This window comes from Strix aluco, chromosome 1, assembly GCF_031877795.1.
Source record: "Strix aluco isolate bStrAlu1 chromosome 1, bStrAlu1.hap1, whole genome shotgun sequence".
Classification (NCBI taxonomy): Eukaryota; Metazoa; Chordata; class Aves; order Strigiformes; family Strigidae; genus Strix; species Strix aluco.
Window position 1 is genome coordinate 115,880,038 of NC_133931.1, and position 18,196 is coordinate 115,898,233.

The 18,196-nt window shown below is 38.6% G+C and overlaps 1 protein-coding gene across 2 annotated transcripts in view; it reads right to left on the minus strand.

Annotated features, from left to right (window-relative positions):
• The window catches only part of ADARB2 (adenosine deaminase RNA specific B2 (inactive)), a 317,822-nt gene that overhangs the window by 245,600 nt on the left and 54,026 nt on the right, over positions 1-18,196 (minus strand). The window contains exon 2 of one of the 2 annotated variants that reach the window (XM_074832041.1): positions 3,155-3,203. The exons of the other annotated variant lie outside the window; for it this stretch is intronic. The gene's annotated coding sequence lies outside the window, so the exon portion shown is untranslated. The remainder of the gene's footprint in view (positions 1-3,154; positions 3,204-18,196) is intronic. 2 annotated transcript variants of the gene reach the window in all.

Genomic DNA, 18,196 nt, shown 5'->3' on the forward strand with positions numbered 1-18,196 from the left:
CCCTATGCTTACCTTCTAACCTCCTGCTGTACTCAAACCTCTTGTTTTTCAGTTCTCCACAATCAGCTCCTTGGAACCACCCTTAATGAGACAGGGTTTGTAACAGGCAGGGAAATGGAACACTAGATTCCTTTTCATATGATACAAAGTTAGGGATTTATGCATTTGTGAATTTTATGCTCATTGAATATTTCCTTTAAAACTTAACTGATGTTTCCACAGACAATCAACCTGCCTTTCCAATGATACATCCCTTGTTTAACTTTGAAGGGAATATAAAAAAAAGGTATGTTGTCACACAGACTTTAACATTTATGTGGCCTTCCTTTATTCTTTACTAAATTAAGTTAATGTCCCTTTTCTTTTGCTGTTCTTTTCCTCCATGACTTCCAGACAACCTTTGACCACTTTTACAACTACCAAAGTGCAAACAGTGCACTGCTTATGAATGACAGCTTGTTCTCAGCTTAGTTTGACAATTCCTTCAAAGAAACCAAAAAACTGAAACCATTTCTGGCCACCAAAATAAAGCTCTGGCCTCCAGATCTTCACATTGCTATGTTGGGATAGTGTCTTGGTGACTTAAAGGCCAAAAGGCTGGTGTAGCACTGCACAAAACATGCTGCGTGGTTTAAAGGAGTCCCAGGTCACAAGCTGGGAGAGCAGCCTGCAGTTGTCTGATTGCTGCAGCTGCTGCACGGGGATAACAATTGCACAGAGTGAATGAAATCCCTTCTTTTCTGCACTTGTAAGCAGGTAAAGAACTCAGTTGCTTTTAATGAGACTTTTCTGGATGAAATTTTCAGAAATTGACCTTATTTCTGGTTTAATTTGTAATATCTATTTGGCTGAGACTGGCATCCATAAGGCACTGGAGGTTTTTGCTGGGAGGCACTAGAAGTGAGTCCATCATGACATTGCCATTTTGGTCCAATTGCTTGACTGATTGTACTGGGACTATAATAACACCAGTGTGCAAAACACCTCCTTGCTGCTTATGTGTCACTCCTGTAGCACCAGTCTGAGGAGAGGAGAAATAGTAGCACCAAACAATGGGGAAAGACAGAGATGTCACATAACATTTCAGGTATGGCACATGGGTCAATAAGGAACATATTCACAGACATCTCTGCAGAGAAACACTAAAACATATGAGAATGTAAGATATCCCAACACTCGTCTTCACAAGATTTGCTCCCAAAGATGCGTGTATCAAATGCTGATCATACAGTCAGAGCCTAACCAGTAAGTCAGAGTCTACACTTCTTAAAAGAGGAAATTTTCGAAGCTACATTTTTTTTTCCTTGCTGTAGCCACACAGTCTATCCACAATATCCCTTGCAAGTGGACTGCAATCAATCACCTCATCCAGAATGGAGATGCCACATGAATGATGTGTCAGTGTCACAGGCTGTTTGTTCGGCTGTACACAACCACTCTGTCTGCAGAGCAATCACAACCTAGAGCCCTCTGCACAAAACAGAGGATTTAAAATCAGCCTTTTGTCAGTTCAAATCTTCACTCAGAGATCTAATTCATTTTGTTCAAAGCATCAGAAGGTGACTTCCCCCTTTTTTCATGGAAAAATGACTTACCTCTTCAAAGATATCAATCCAGTCCTGAAGTACCTCTTGTTAGAACAAAGCTGTGTAAGTTTAAATTTATCTTCAGGCAAAAAAAATCTCATCTTGCAAATGTTTGTAACTGCATCTCAAGAGAATCATTTTTGATACTCAGTACCTGGTGATCACCAATATGATGGTGACCTTATTACAAATAGGGCAACAAGAAGTCACAGAACTTTAAATGTAATTATGCTCATGACACCATTTCATATGTGTTAAAATTTTGTGATGCTTGATTTCAAATATCAAAAATCTGCTGATATTTCTGTTTAGTTAAATCTTATTTTTGATGTGATGACTACAAGTTACTTGTTGATAATTAGCTGAAACTGAAATTTACCTTAGAGTAAGTTGTCACAGCAACAACTTCTTTCTTTTCAAAGAAAGGGAAAAAATGCCACTGGACCAAAAGCATTGCTTTTTGGGCCATGTTTAAGAAGTTTCAGGAGGCAAGGAAAAAATGGTGACTGGAAGAAAAGATGGCTACAAACTGGAGAGCTAGGAAAAAAAAAGAGTGAAAATCAAAATGCACTACATTTTCCTCATTTTTCAATGCATGCCCAAAGACTCTACTTCTGAAGAACCTTTGTCAAACATATTGATGTATCCATTTAATTCTCCACAAACAATAATTTTTTAAGTTATGCAGGCTCACTGCACAGAAGTCATTGCTTCTGTGACCTACTTACTCAAAATGCAAAGCAGGGCCCCCATCCCATTGCACTTGCAAGATGAGATATGTGTTTCACAGAATCACAGAATTGTCTAGGTTGGAAAAGACCTTGAAGATCATCCAGTCCAACCATCAACCCAACATTAACAGTTTAGATGGAGCAATGCGCTCTTCTGGGTTGGGGTTTCTTGCTGTGTGAAAGCAGTTGCAGGAGCAACTCATCAGGGGCCTAGATCATGCTGGAGCAGACAGCAATGTGTGTCTTTTAGAGGTGAGTCCTGAGTACTACAATATTCTATGATGGAATCCAGTCATGAGGCAAGCACTACTTAACAGAGGTAAAACATGTTGCCGCTTCTCTCATGCTTGTGAAAAGTACCAGTTTGACAAAGTAAGGCTTTTCATGAGAGAACATGTTAAAGACAGAGGACAGTACAAGCGATGCTCAGGTAAATTACATTGACTGAGCTTTTAAATTTGACTAATTAAAATGTATTGCAATTCTATATGGTCATTTCTAAAGTGAATTAAGCTACATCCAGTGAAGACCACTTTAATTTTTGAATAAGGGATTTACATCATATGATTTAACAATGCAGTTTAAATTAACATTTCTAGGCAATTTGGATTCAAATTTTGTATCATATGTATATGTAGCATTTGTATAGGCAAAACATAAAGCCTCGTTCTAGCAGTGCACTGTAGAAATGAAATCTGTAACAGGTGAGGAAGATTTCTGTCTCCATGACAATACTGCTTAGGTTTTTGACTAAATACTAAATTGTAGTTAGTACCATTTTTAGCAATTAAATGTAAGAGAGACTATTTAAAGTAATGGTTAGGATCTGAGTCTCACCTTATTGTAGTGGTCAAGAAGCATTGCCAAAGGTTGTAGACTTCAAACTCTGACCACCAAATTGCAGGCAAGGTAAAATTCATGGAAGAAAAAGGGAAAGGTCAATGAAAGCAATGACCAAGAAAGGTATCATTACCAAAGCAGTGTGGCTATTGCAACTAGCCTCAGCTATTCTGAGACAGACAAAAAAGCTCATCATCAAGAAGCCATCAATACACATCGCACTAACGGTCCTGTCTTGGCAGCCCCAATTCCCAGCCGTTGTGTTACAGGTTAATAATTCATCTCCTTTCACCAGTCAGATTGTACCTTGACTCTAAGCCAATCCATAACAACAGCTATTATAAAATCACAAAAACCTCAGGTTAATCTAATGTTTTAGAAGATAGATAGCCCAAGTGCTGATGCAAAATTTTCTCTTTTCCTCTGGACTTTTCAAGGTTTCACAGCTGTTTTTTGACATACAGGGGCTGCTGAACAATAAGTGACCTGGATTGTTCCTGGTGCACAATAGGGCATGATTATTTTTAAAAATGAAACACAAGAAAACCTTAGAAATTTCATTTGCATGTAATCAGCATCCATTTCCTGCAAATGCAATGCCCAGTCAACCGGAAGAAAATTGACTTTTAAAAGCAGGTGTTCTTTCTAATTATTGTTGATTTGAGCAAGTTCTTAACACTTACGTGCACCCAGGTTTACAGTAATGTAACCTTGTTTGTTTCATCAGACATCTGACTGAGTACAGTATCTTTTGGTTTAGTCCTCAAAACTGGAGTTTAGCAAAAAATCATTCAAATTAGCTAGTCCTGCTCTTATATGAATAGTATGTTATACCTTAAAGTACAAAGCTAATAACCAAGATAAAACACAGCCTGCTCTGCTGTTGCAGCATAAAGTAAGGGTACCATATGAACAGAGCAGCAGTGGTTAAACATGCACAGAGAACACTGATATATTCAAGTAGTTTATTTCTCCAGGCTTACAAATTTGATTACCATGAAGTACAAAGCTATTAAAAATATGACCTTTCTATACTGTACAACTTGGTGAAAAGCCAAATAATAACTTTGTCTGACTTGGGTAGTATGATAGAGTACCTATTCAGCTAGAAATGAAATGGCTTTTCTTTACAGAAAATTATACCTGGAAGACTTAATGTCCATCATGAACATAACATACAGAGTCATTAATTCAGACTCATAGCAGCCACTCTCGTAGAAGTAAAGGGATGATGTTTCTAGGTGTAGCAGAAAATGATGTAAAATTCTGCGGCTTGCCTGGCATTTGCTCTGTGATGGAGAGAAATGAAGTAACTACTGATAATAAGTGATAAGGCAGAAAATAAACAGATTGTATAACTAGTATGTCACTGATACTTTGTATCTCCTTGTCTTGAACAAGCAGTTCTCTTTTTATACTTTTTGATATGCAAACAAGGGAAAAAATATGAATCCTATGTTGATGATAGACATCTGATCTGATAAAAGCTCTCATTAGTGCTTCTACTAATACCAGTGGCAAAACTAACAGATTTCAGTCCAGTTAGGAGTAAAATAAAAAAGATACACATGAAAGAAAAAATGCCTGGATAGTCCTCCTGTTTTCAGGAGGAATGTTGCACTGAATTCTAGCTTTAGAAAAAAACCCAAGACGGAAAATGGTAAGTGATAGGAAAGAAAATGATCATTTCACCTTCCAGGTATCTTTGGCTTTAAAGATGTCTTCTACTTTAATTAGACTAGAATGACACATGACAAATACCATCCTTGAAAAAAAGAAAATAAAATCCTGCATAATCAAAGTTTTCCCCTTACTCAAAACATAATGATTAATTATTTTGCTGACTTTACTGGTTTTGCTTTTTATTTATTTATTTACAGGGGCACAGAAGATTTTACAAAATATTATTTTTCTGGGAAAACAAAATAATATTTTTTGGTTACCCAGCTGCCTAACTAAAACACTCCTGTCCATTTCACTTACAGACAGAAAATGGACTTGTGGAGACAACTCCAGAAAGTCAACCAAGGAACCACTGTTTGTCTTTTCCACTGCTTTTTTTTTTTTTTTTTTTTTTTTAATTCTGCTTCTTCATTTATTGTCATATGGTGCTTTCCCCACAAACTATTTCTTTTTTTTTCATGTTTGCAAAAAGAGCATTCTAATCAGAAAGATGTTATTAAAAGAAATCCACTGGAATATGCAAGAGTACTGAAAACTTGCTGATATAAGATGATTAAGATATTGGAATAAGGACTTTCTACTTCTGTGGAAAGTTATGTAGACTTTGTGATTACCACCCATGCTCTGAAGTTTTATTTCTTGTCTGAAATTCGGATTTCCAGTGAGCTGCATTTTTCTATTTAGCTGTGGAAATAAGGCACAAGGGAACCACTCTTCACTTAAAGCAAGGTATTAGGAAAGCAATGTCCATCTATCACTCTCTAAAGCGCTATGGAGGAATGACTGAAAGAGAGATGACAATGGAAAAAAACCCCACTATTCTTTACAGGTAGAGTGAAATACTGTCAATCATATTTCTTGCTTTGTTTTCTTCACTTTTCTTATGAAATACCTTCAGGACGAAACAGTTATCTCAGAATGTTAGACAAAAGTTGCATATCATAGAATACCTACTGAAAACAACTGTTCATATCCAGCTCCAGTTCTGAGGTAGTTCAGCTGAGGAACAGTCTGGCCACATGGGAATTTTCCTTCCCATTCCCTCAGCTTAATACTGCCTTTCTGTCTAAAACCCAGAAACTTACATCCTTTCCAGTTTAAGAACACTCATGTCCTCCAAAATTAATGAAAAACACATCACATCAGTGGAGGTTTTCACTTTTTGCTGAAGTATCAGGTCAGGTATGGAATCCGATTAAGCCTTCATCTTGGGTAACATTTCATGTCCATATGCTCCACAGGCTTACTGTGAACTTTAAAAAGGAGTGAATGGTAGCAGCAAGAAAGGGATCTGACTCTGTAGCTGTGTCTTCAGCACCAATGGAATTTCGAGAGCCCAGCTTCAGGGTCAGTCCCAAAGAACCTTTCCACCTGTATCAACAATCATTATTCACTTTTTTGGCTCCATTATCTTCTAAGAAGTGTTTTGTTGCTGTGTTTTTCTCTTGTGAGTCCTTGAAGATGATTTGCTCTCATCAGCAGACTTTCACTCCTGAAAGCTGGACGTGACAGTGACCAACAAGGAGCAGTAAGGTTCAAGCAGTATAATTCACTTCCCATATTCAGTGACACATTTAAGAGTGTATTTGGGACTTATGATCAGTCTGACCACACCTTTCATCAGGCAGATGCCTTGACTACCAGTGAAGTTATTCTTTCACATTCAGTTTTGAAGTTAAATCAGACTTCTTTTTGTACACAAAGGAGGAGATATAGGTAGTCTTCCACCATGAATTCCCTAACGACTAGGAATACCTAGTATCCTTCAGTTTAAAAGTCACTATTCCCTCCTGTTTCCTTTCTTGTGGATTAGATGAGACTGTGAGTGTGTCTGAATCGAGTTTGGAGAGATACGATTTTAAATATTAAGATCCTCTTTACCCATCCATGAAGAGTTTCAGATCTGACTGAAAGTGTGCTGCAACATGACAAACTCCTGTGCCCTTTTACTTGCTCTGAACTCACTTCAGGGTTAAGAGTCTAGTCACTTGTCAAGTGCCAAACAACTATTAGAGTGGATCGATCAAGTGGAACATGATGGCAGGAACAACAGAGAAGGAAAAGAATGAATGCAATTTTATATGAATTATGAAGCCACCGGTACGCACACAGTGCTGATCATGGTTGCTTACCCTAGGCAAAGCTGGACAATGAAAGGTTGTTTTAGGTTGTGTAAAGGTATCCTATATCAAAACACTGGCACTTATTTGCCACTTTGGGACTGTGCATATATATTGCCTGTTGTCTTGTCTGCTGGAAAGATTAGAGGCATGAACTGCTCCTGCTTCTCTATGATACTGCCTTCCTAGGAGAATACCAGCCACTAACTGCATAATGGAGCGATAGTAAACATATTAAGAAATACAAGTCTCAAAGCATTCCTTCTGCTTTCTTCTGCTTATGGCGAAGAGATACTCTTAATACATACATTGTGAAAGATCGAGAGGGGACCTCATCAGTGCTTTATAATAACTGAGTATAAATCCAAAGCTCTATGGGTAGTATCCATGATTAATTGCATTCAGTCGACATTAGACTCTGTCATTATCAGCTACTTGCTGCTCAGCACTTGCTATGCTGTTAATTATTGTTGTGTAGCTCTAAGGGATGTTTTCAAAACATTTCAAATTCTGCTACTGTAATAGCACAGTGAAGAAATCAATAAGCTGCCATTTAGCAGAGGAAAGACAAACAGGTACTTTTATTACGGTGTTTTGAATAATTTTGCTTTATCTGAGACCAGATAAACTCTCACTGATAATAAAGGTGCTTCCAAGACAGCACTGACATTTGGCATTCTATCTAGACTTCACTGAAACTCTTTTTTTTTTTCATCCACCCACACATAAAGCAATATCCTCTGGCACATAAGGCAAGCGAGAAGATTAAAAGGGTTGCATACAGATTCCAAGTTTTTTGGAATGGATATTTTAATCAAATTTTTGTTAGCATATGTCTCATGACTTGGGACAAAACCCCCCACCCCACATCATTTTTTAAATAATTATTATTAAGGAGACGGGCATGGTACTAATGATCTTTTCATTGGAGAGAAAATACTATGTGATGTATTCCTAGAAAAAAAGGGGCTACCTGCTGATATAAGGTCTGCGACTCACTCTATATTATGCTAGTACTTCAAAGTTAACATTAACTTCACCAAAACACATACAACAGATTCTTTTCTGCTGGTGTTCTGTTTATAATGGTCCTTAAAAGTTTTATTCATGGTGCAGTCATGGGGAAGACATGCAAGACTGCTGTGCAATGCGCCACAGCGGTAACAGGCTGCTATGCCCTGTACTAATCTGTTTCAGTAATTATCTTGGATAATTAAAAGCAAGATTTCATTCAGGTAACACTCCTAATAATGGAAAGAACCTAAAAATGAGGAAAATATTTTTAAAAATCCTTTTAAATCTACTTCTCCTGAAAATTTCCAAAACAAGATTTCCCTTTAATTCTGATCTGCAGGAAATGTTGAAATATGCTCTCTTCTGATTCAGAATTAAACCAGTTTCTGACATGCCAACATTTCCAGAGTTAGGACCTTTATTTAAACTAAGTGGAACCGATCCAATAGCTGAAAGAAATAGACTCCATGTTGAGATTGCTGGAATACATACTTTGGGTGTGGGAGAGCAGGAAAAACCAAAGCTGGAATATGTAAGACACGCAAAATCTGAGTTACTGGTGCTTGCCCATTCTATGATGCCATCACTAGATCTTTCTGACCACAAATTGCATCCGGGACCAGGGAATCTGTCATGATCAAATTTACAGCCCCACTGTCCTCTCTCCAAAAAAAGGCTTTAGAGACTGTCAGTCAGTTTGGATTTCTTAGGTGTATGGGAACGCGCTGGGTACCGTTAGTTACCAAATTACCATCAAAACTGGTGGAACTTGTGTTTCATTATTATTCCTTGGGTTTTGATCTATAAAACTAGTCAGTCCCATATGGGACGAGCTACAACTAGACCTAAAGAGCAAATATTTAAAAATAAAATGCATAAATAATCCATTTAATGAAAACATCAAGAGACCTTGTAAATCAATTCCTGCTATCAACTAATGCTATTATCTAAACAAGATGTAGTGCCTGAGAGCATCTGCACACGCATCCCTATGCCCATACAATGAGATTACACATAGAAGGGACATGCACCTACATGCAGAGGAGCCTAAAGCAATCCAGAGGCACCAGTTTTACAAGCCCACGTTTGTGAAACAGAGATCTGGATTACACGTGTCTGAACCATCAGCAAGATAGCAAAATTGCATGCTGATTACCATCCTGTTGAGAAATGGGACAATGTGCTAGGGAGAGAATGAGAGCAGAGTGTGCCAGAGGCCAAATGATTAATATATTTTCTCAGTATTAGCATCAACAATGTGCTGCCTCAGAGGAAGTCACGGTTAAAGAGTATCCACTAACCTGATGCAAAGCTCAATAAAATATTAAAATAAATAGGATAAAAAATTACCTTCATATCTTGCAGGAAGGCTTCCTGATCCAACATGTCTCCTAGTGCTTTGCTGGGCTAATTTCAGCCTTACTTTGTGCTGTTCATGAAAAATCAATTATGTTACAAAAAAAGTGAAGAGACCTAGGAGGCATCCACCTATGCGTCCAGCAACACCACTGACTGGAAATTGATGCTAGGCGAGTTCTAATTGTGAATAAAGCACAAATTTGCAACAGTGAGGGTGACTAACCACTAGAAAACATTATTAAAGGAAGTGGTGGGTTTTATGTCTTTGTATCTCTTCCAAGTGATGGTAGAGGCCTTGCTGGAAATCATGCTTTGGGTAAGCACAAATTACAGAGCTCAAGGGAGTCAATGAGATCTAATAGTTTGTAATAGACTGGTCCAACTGGACAAAATAATTATCCCCCTGGATTAAATTTTTGCAAATATGCTAGCACAAGGCAGCTACCAACTCTGCTGGGAAGAAGACAAGACAAAAGCTCCCTCTCCTGAATTTGAGATTGCCAGCTGCCTAACAGTGTTTGGCAGATTTACCCACAAACAAAATATCAGAGAAATGTAAAAATGTTATGGAAAGGGGCAATTGTTTGTCTTACGCTTAAAGCATAAAATCCTGTTATCAAAATATTTTGTTATTTGCACCAAAATTTCAGTTATGATGGATATTTCCATTTAAATATCACCTCAGCCACCCAAATTGTAATAGAGCTATTGCAAAATGGGGCAGCCTAAAAGGAGATTGTAGTTGGGTATCCTGTTATTATTCTACCTCTGTTAGCCCCTATAAATTTGATAAAATATTAATAAAAATGACACATTTACTTTTGCTCTCCTAGGAAATGAGTGATGAAGAGTTAGTGAAGAAGCTGAGTTCTGTGAGGTAGTAGTGATGGACCCTCATATACACAGCTGAGCTTTAGGCAAGTTCTGTCTTGGGAGAGGAATTATGTTTTGGATCAAAACCAAGCCCCGAGTGTTTGACTGTGTTTCCTTCACAGAGATGAACAGTTTTTAAGCAAGACACCAACCATTACACATACCTACCTGTAAACAGGACAGCTCTTATGTTTTCAAAGGCTGCTATACTGACTTTGAAGCAAATAGCTCTCATTTCTCTTTCTCCATTTAGATCTGAGAGATTAATTAAGCTCATCTACAGTTGATTAATGCAGGTAGGAAGCCTGTGGCTTCCTCCAATTACATTCAGATGATGTGGTACTACTAGATATATTTATTTGGCTTTTAAGAAATGTATCTGTAAGAATGATCTAGGCAATTGTCGTGTCAGATTAAAATACATTATAAAATCATTAGTGAACTAAACCAGCAGCACATTCTGTGTAGCCATCTGGAAAAGAAGATGTTACAGAAGAGATCAACATCTCATCTTGGTATGAGAAGGGACCCCAGTTCAAATATATATACTTGTACTTCACTAATAGTTGATCAGTTATTTTATTACTGTGGAAACAAGGAGATGCTAAGCTATGGAAAAGGGATGTAGTAGAAGAAAGTTTATTACAAAGCAAACTCTATGACCTGCTCCTCAGCTGGGGTAAAATTGTAGACTTGTTGGTACCATACTGGTGCACTAGATGAAACTATTGCCTGTGAATATCTTTTCATCTCTGACAGTTTCATCTGCTGAAGAATGGATTAACAGTAAAATCCCAGCATAGGAAGTAAGTTAAAAAAGAAGAGTAGACAAATCAGGTTTGGATTTTTTTTGGGGGGGAAATGGTCTCAAACATATAAAATGCACCTTAGAACTCCACTGAGACAAGACAGAGACCTTTCAAAATCAGAATGTCTTGATCCTAAAAAAATGATCCATAGCTCGCTCTTTATGTAGCACATACAGAAATCAAAACAAAACTGGAAAGTTCCCCAGCTTGAGAAAAGTGCATCCCTTTTAATGTTTTCCTTTGCTACCTACAAACCCATTGCAAAAACTCCACCAGAGCGAGAATTGGAATTGGAAGGTTCTGATTAGGGGGGATGCAGCTCTAGAGCTATGGAGCTGAGCTTGGAGAACAAGAACAAATGTATTTAATCACACTCCCCAACAGCTTGCTGAGCTACCTACACTGTATGGATGAATATGGGGTTTCCTGAATTCAAGAGCACCATTCCAACATGTTTATGTACTGCCTGAACTTTACTGTGAGCTCCTTACCGTGCCCAAAGGAAACACGGCTGGAGCAAGTCATGCTCAGGCAGCAATGGGATGGTACCCGTTTGCACAGAGCACTCCTCAGTGTGGCCTTGCCTCAATCACAGCTGTAGTTTCTTGAGCCTAGAAGAGGACAAAGAGCAGGAAGGTCACACAGAGGATCAGCTCCTCTCTCTATTAAATCTTTGGCTCTGTAATGTACTTTTTATCTCTATTAAGTCACACAAAAAACCCCACTGCCTAATGCACCAAAATCTATGCACAAGTTTAAAACTACATAAAATAAACAAGATCATAATATGGCAAATCATTACATGAACATGTCTCACTGTATAATTCTGACCTTCCCTAAAAGCCTTGATTTTCTACTTTTCTTTTTCCAGTGCATGTGATCCCAGATTCCCAAACTCATGCACCTCCCAGCTGGATTTGTCAAAGAACGGCTACACATATATTAACGGTTACAGCCATGCTCAAGTATCATGCTTAATTGCTGCTCACAATTATATACTATACAGTATAAACATGCACAAACTGTACATCCAGGATATCTCCTCAATTCATTTATATTCAATCCAGTACCTGGGATTAATTCTGTGTTTATTTTATCAATTTCAATGGGATTATTCTTTCTGCATCAAAGACTTAGGTGTTACCACTACTGTTGCCAGTTTAATTTTTCTAATTGATATGGTTTTACTGAACCCATTTAATTGAATTCATTTCATTAACAGTGGAACTGATACTGATGTATGAAAAGAATATGGTTTAAATAAATGAGCAAATATGCAACACTTTATTCAACCCAATATGGCTTTTCACTGAAATCAGTAGTCACTTCTCAAAACAAATGCATTTTAATTCCTTCTGATTTATTTCTCCTCCAACCACTTCTTTGTCACAGTTGGATGCATTTAAGTAAACCAATTGGTATTTATAGAAGCCAATTTTCATTTAAATCCTTGAAAGATAGTTTAAATATTTCTTTAGCGCCCACTGCACATTAACCGCAACTAACGCATTTCTGAAATGCAGTAGACTTGCTATTGATAATACTACAGGATTTTATTTTAATGGTATTCTTGTTTCCCTCTTCCTCCCAGTAATTTAGGCAGATCAATCTGTAAGGACAGATTGACTTAAGGTTTGTACTCTAACTTAAACCTCCACATAGGTTCCCATACACTCCATCACATTTTCACAAAGCTGCTTCTTTCCTTTCTGTGATACTACTGGACTCCATTGATCCAGGCATATCCAATATGTCAGTCAGAGCTCAGGGCTCACTAAAATGATCCTCAGTGATGATCCCGATGTAGGCAGCAACTCTATTCAGAAATGTGGAGTTAACACATCCAGCAATGCTTGATTTATAGTATCAACAGGACAGCAACCTTGGGAGTTCAGGATTCAAGTCAGGGATGGAGCCACTTTCCTAAGTAACAGATCAGCACAGATCAAAATACACCCTCTGCTCTTACAGAAGTACTAAAATCCAATGTTTAGGCACAAAGGGCTGCTTTTTAAAACCCAAATAGTCACAAGGCTGCCTTGAAAGTTTGGATTCAAGACAACATTTACTTACAGCATACAGTACCACACTGATCTGCATGGTGCACGTTGGGTGCACTGACATTTGAGTACCAAGCTGTTCAGGACTGCTTGGTGTCCCTATGAGGTAATCCAATACTTGCAGCCTATTTGGGCTCTCTGTGAAAGTAACTTCTTTATAAGATGTCCAATCTTCTGTTACCAGCAACTGTACTTAAAAACTGGCTGTAATGGAGTTCCCTATGTATGATTTCGAAGTGGTGCACAGGTTTTCACCTAGACTTTCGTGTATAGTCAGGACAGGACACAGATTTTTCCACAATACCACAGTAGCTTTTCAAAGCATCCTAACTACATTCTTTTTACTCTAGTTTTATATGGCCATCTCGTACTGTTTTTTAACACTGCTTTATTACTAATAATTGCATACCAATCCCACACACACGAAGAATGCTACCATCCTGTGATCTTTCTATGGAAATTGATTTAATTATCTCTTTGCACACCAGGAATATATACATTAACGAAACTTGCTGTCAACTATTTGAAACTGGTTATGAAGGATTCCAGAATTCACCTCACTTCCATGGATCAGTTACAAAATTTTGCTCCTTGTAGCACTGGGGACTTACTAACATTTTTGGTACATATTAACAATAGGTGTCCTCCTCCTTCTGTTTAGCAATTAGGAAGTCAACCCCATTTCTTCCAGGATTTCATATGAAGAGACAATCCCTCTTGAAGTGTATGTACTGCTGCTATTAGTAGTAGACTCTTTCATATAATAAACAAAGAACATATCCAGTAGAGATAACCTTCTCAGGGTTTCTTTTGATTCAATTGCCAGAGTTGCTATAGTCTATAAACTATGGAAATCAGCTGCCTGAATCTCAGCTTTGCTAATATTCAAGGTGATTTGCAATTAGAAGTCCAAATCCTTAGAGATGACATGTTCCTCTGACTTTCACTATCACAGGAAAGCTCCCTGACCTCCTGACACTTATTTACTCTCTGAAGCCACCAAGAAACCAGCCAAAGATCTATACTGATTTTACTGCATCACCTAGAAGGTGATTTCTATGGATTAACCTGTGTGTCTTTATTTAGGTGGAGGAGAAAAATGAGTGGAAGGGAAATAGGACCTGTGAGGATCTCTTCCTTAATTTTCGCCTTGTTTTGCTTCAGCTTCCTCTACCCTTTTGACTTAAAGATTAAATCAGAGATCCAGAAATGGGAAAAGTCTTCATTTCTCTCCTTCTGTGCCTGAGATGTTATCATCTCTTCTAACCTGCTGGCCAGCTGGTTCATCCATGGGCACTGGTGAATTCCTGACTCCCTCAGGTGTTGGATGAACTTTGCTGGGGTGATGTTAGGATTGTATAATTTCCTTCTAAAAAAATACAGTTAGGGTATGCCACAGTCTTTCCTAGTACTTTCTTTGCCACCTACTAATGAAAAATGCCTTTATTCCCTGATAACAAGCTACCAAGGATCATGTTCTAGGTGTAGTTGGCCATCACTGGCCTGAAGGAGCAAGGGACTGCTGCAGAGCACAGAACAGTATCCAACAGAAATAGCTCCATGCAGACAGAATTAGCACCATGTTATTGTAGCTGAGAAGCAGAGAAGGGAGAGCAGATCAAACTCAAAGCAAAGGCTCAGCTTATAAAAAAAGCAAAGGGTCATAAAATGTTCCCTCGTGTCCTTCCACAAAGAAATTATTTCAAATACCAAATTCCCTCACAGCTTGTAAAACCTTTACAAGTACTCCAGCCTCTCTGCAGCCAAGTCCTGAGTGACATGCCCATACATCAGGTACCAAGGTCAGCAGATGAAGGAACTGGGCTGGAGGACACCTGTAGATTATATTGACACCACCACTGAGAATCTGCTCTTTTGACTTCAGGCACAGGAGGAGCCAAACCTGACACCTCACAAACAACCTGAACATTGTCTGTACTTTCATAAATGCATCATATTTCCATGTTTCTGCATCTTAATGAGATACTTCACTAAAATGTGAAGTTAATGATTTATTAGTTTAAATAATTTACTTTACAACTGAATTAACATGCCAGCCATGTTGCACACTCTGTAAGGGAAGCAGATCCTTTAAAAGTGCATTAGTAACCTAATTAGCACGTTCTTTCTCTTTATGCCATGTTTCAACAGTTACTATATATGCCTGGACCTCAAAGTATCACTCCCTTTGGTTAGATGAGGAGAAAGTGGTTAATTTGGGTGTGAGAGAAAGGAAAGGTGTTTAGGAAGCAGCTCCGTGTCATGCTTTGATAAAAAACTCAGCAAAGGTTTCAAATGAACATACACGAGTGGAGTTGATTTTGAAGTTGACAGCTTCAAAGGAGGTGCAGGATTGTATGGTAATAATGGGCATTAAATTACCTTCTCTCCAGCAGTGTGTATCATTTGGAGTCAGGTCATAAACAGGATAAGGGCATCTTAGCTTTCTGCTCCTCGCTATACAGGCACTTTGAAACAACAGAAGACTCTCTTCACAAGTCTCATTAGCTTTCATTACCATTCTCAAAGGACTATGTTAAACTGGAAGCTAAATGGAAAAAATGTACAGATTTCTAATAATGGAAAACTGACGCAGAAACTATATGGCAACATAGGAAAGCAGCTTAAAATATGGGTTTCACCCTTAGAAAATAAGAAAAAGTCCAACATTTTGGAACGCAATTTAATTTTCTAAGTATGTAGGTCAGCAAAATGTTCACATAAAACCAGAAATGCTGTTCAGATATATCTGAATGAACAAGCCAACTTTAATAGTGGTCTACACAAAAGCTGTAATAAACTAAAGCTCAGAGTCCTGTACACATCTTCCAAATGCTCCCTCTATTTAAAATCTGAATGCAGCCAGATGCTGGCTACCTTTTCTTTATTGTTTTTGTTTGGTATACATTTTATTAAAGCTATGTGAATTGGTGGGTTTTGTCTATGACACTTTAAGCACACATTTAAAATCTTGTCTAATCAACATGTGGTATTCCAAACCTCGGTAGGATGATCTTTGGTGAATGTGACAGAAAATATTGCAAAGTTACTGATTCATAATTTAAATTTTAGTAGCATCTAGGGGCGCTGTAAAAGACTGCAGCCAGCTGAACTAAGTACTGAGTATATATATGCCATAAGACAGTATGCAGAACTTCTTACTTTTTATTTTTTTTTTAAGGTTTTTTTAAATAAACTCAGAAAGGAATTAATACTCCTGTTTTACAGCTGGGAAACTGAAAATGCTGAGGAGTGATGACATAGACCTTAGGGAATTTTTCAGCTCTCCTGAGACCCAGGTCAGTAATTTAACTCTGGCCATCTTTCATCTCCCTTTAATAAAGGATTTGTGTTGCACACTGTGCTCATGATCTGTTGTGACTTTGTGTTGTATGGTTATTGTTATTCCTTAAGCCTTCACAACACATAGAACCATAAAATACACATAAAGCCACGTCCTGACACTGAATGGATAGTCCTCTAATAAGGAAACAAATGAAAGACTTACAAAATCACAGGAAGAAATAACTCTTGTGCACTTGCACATGAATGGGACGACTTTTGTTCTCTCTGAATGTATCTTGTTCAGAGCAGCCGAGTCGTGCTGCCCTCCCTGTGTAATTGTATGCAAATTTAACAATCTGTGCTACATAAGTAATCTGCCATGACTGTAACCTTATCCTGGATGCAGTCTTCTGCAATCACAAATGCTACTTCTGATGACAGAAATGATACAAAACATGTCACAGGCTGCCCTCAACTTAAATTCTTCTGGAAGATTGGGGGCAGCTAGCAGATAGCTCATATGGCTGCAGCTGGTTTAAATAAAAAGGAAAGGGCTAGTTCAATGCCTCTTTCTTCCTATAGCTGCATCTCAGCATGCCCTCCCCAAGCCTCTTATTTGTCCCTGCAAGTATTTCAGGCAAGAAGCAGATGAGCAGGGAAGAGGAAGGCCCAGCTGCCTAATCACTGGGCACCAGAGCTGCCTCTGGCAGCCAAAGGACAAATGCCCATGACCTCTCTGATACACCATCAGATGAGTGGGAATTGAGATGAGACAACAGAACATGAGCAGGCTGCCAGGTGTGCCATGCTTGGCAACCTTCACCCATTTTGAGAAGGGATATGAGGAAGGACACAGCAGTGGAGAATTGCCACCAACGCAGCTGCTAAATGCAGCCAGGGCATGGGGGGTGACTTCTATGACAGGCAAATGTCACCAAATGCAATCATTAACATAAAAACTGGAGACACTGCTGGAAATGCCCAAATGTATATATAAAGTGGTGTGTTGGAGGTCAGACTGGCAGGACTTTGCTGTTAAGAACTAAAGAGCACCTTAGACTTCAGCCAAATCTCACTGGGACAGCAGGTATGGCATAGGCAGTTGGGTGTCAACTGGTCCTGAGACCACCGGCATGCCAAGCAGCACACTGCCACGGTGGGGGGAGATGTGGGAAGAGCTGCTTGCTGCTCACAGAAGCTCAGCTCTGACACAGGACACAGCTCCCTTTCACAGCTATCAACAGATCTGCTGCCAGGTGACCACCAGGCTTCTGGTCTGCATCCCACATGTGCTCAGAAGGGCCAACAACTGGATGTTGAACCCTGCCAGCTGGTGAAGCTGGTTTCATATTGGGCTGCCAATGTCAGGCATGAGAGAAAATTAGCTAATTTCCAGGGTATTCTAGCAAGTGAGGAATGCTTGGGAAAAGAGCAATGTGAGGTCAGTTTCACATCTGATTTTAAAAAGGTGCAAGTTTAAATAGTAATAATGTGGAACAGGAAATCTGACAAAAAGACCCAGCAAATCAGCAATGTTTAAGTAAAGGGAATTAAATGTGGCCATTGCAGGCAGTGATGTGTCTTTGAATAGGCTGGAAACACAGATAAATGGTGTTCAAAGAAACACCCCAAAAGATGTTGAGTTGGGCAGAGGCAATGACAAGGTCTGAATGAAGTACAACTGAATGCAGATGGTATAATCGTAATCTCATTTAAACTAATGATATGAACAATCTAATACTAGTCCTTGCAACAGCACTGGGTCTTTTGTTCACAACAGCACATTTAAATAGGGAAGTGGAGGGAAGGAAGATTTGTCTGAACTATTTGCATAAT